Genomic DNA, 1,212 nt, shown 5'->3' with positions numbered 1-1,212 from the left:
GATGGGAATTGTAGTCTCAAAATATCTGGAGGGCCAAGGTTGAGGAAGCCTGATTTAGAAGAAATGAACAGGATAGGATGCACTGGAAAGCAAGGGATAGCATTGTCTCAATGCAACATCAGTTAATCTCCCTGGCCACAAAATCAGGATGAATGCTCAGTCAATACGACACCTGGAAGCAAGCTAGATGTAGATGTGCAGTCCCATCTAGAATCACTAGTTGTTGCACGTGGATAGTTTCACATCACAAGAGCTGGATGAGGACCTTTGATCTTGGCTGTGGTATTTCCTCATTGTTTTCATTTTTGCAACAGGGCAGAATTGTACATGAGAGAGTTCTCCAGAGGTGTGCCCCATCACTGAAATGCAGGAGTGATAACTGTCAGTGATCTTTGCCATTGACCTTGGCTTTGTCCAGCGTGAGTTTTCCACTCTTCACTAAACAAAAAATTAAAAATTAAAGCAAGGCTGTTGCTTTGTAGCTTTCGGTAACATGGACATAGTATGACGTGAAGCTGTCAAGGCTTTTTAACAATCATTAAAACCTTCCCCTGAGGGATATTTTCAATCAGACTGCATTACACTCAGAGCGGACTTTGTGTGTTGAAACTTCACTTGCTTGTCACAGGGAAGCATCAGAAATGAGCTGCCTGTAATGTTTATGGTCCATTCAGTGAATTTGCTCTACATCGTAATAATCCTTCATTTCACAGGGAAGGTATGCCGTCAGTGCTGGGCTGTTGAAAGCTGAGACCCTCTGGATTTTAACAAGAATCTATGGAGCACCCAAAAGTGAAGTTGGGCCTTCTTGCAACTATAAACCTCAGGTCCTTCATTTTGACCAAACTTGCTGCACACATTTATTTTTAGCTTAATTGAAGCATAACCCATTCCCCTGAATAAAAACATTCAAAGCAAATACCTTCTCTCCTTGCCCCCACCCCTGATTTTACTGCTGTGAGGTCTAGTTGTTATTTCTGCTGCAAATAAGGAATACACTAATTTGTTTTTAAAACCATGAATCACTGAAACACAAGCTTAGTAAAATCAAAGAAGATTTGTAGCTCTTCCAGAAGATGTGCAAGACAGCCAGCGTAGGTCATTCTCTCCCCGCTGCAATAAAAACACAATACCCCACCCACTTTGTCGAAGAGTTTTTAAATACATTTTCTGCATGGGAGATGTAAATATCTTACTGAGTTGGTGCTTTGC

At 41.4% G+C, this 1,212-nt stretch overlaps 1 long non-coding RNA gene across 1 annotated transcript; it reads left to right on the top strand.

Moving 5' to 3' along the window:
• The first annotated feature begins 307 nt into the window (after nucleotides 1-307).
• Nucleotides 308-919, top strand: LOC308462827. Its single transcript, XR_013979375.1, has 2 exons — nucleotides 308-419; nucleotides 714-919. It is a non-coding gene; the product is annotated as an uncharacterized lncRNA (long non-coding RNA).
• Nucleotides 920-1,212: the final 293 nt, after the last annotated feature.

Source organism: Podarcis pityusensis, assembly GCF_964106645.2.
Source record: "Podarcis pityusensis genome assembly, chromosome: 1".
Classification (NCBI taxonomy): domain Eukaryota; kingdom Metazoa; phylum Chordata; class Lepidosauria; order Squamata; family Lacertidae; genus Podarcis; species Podarcis pityusensis.
The sequence above is the reverse complement of the archived record's forward strand: the minus strand, read 5'-3'. Positions and strand labels throughout refer to the sequence as shown.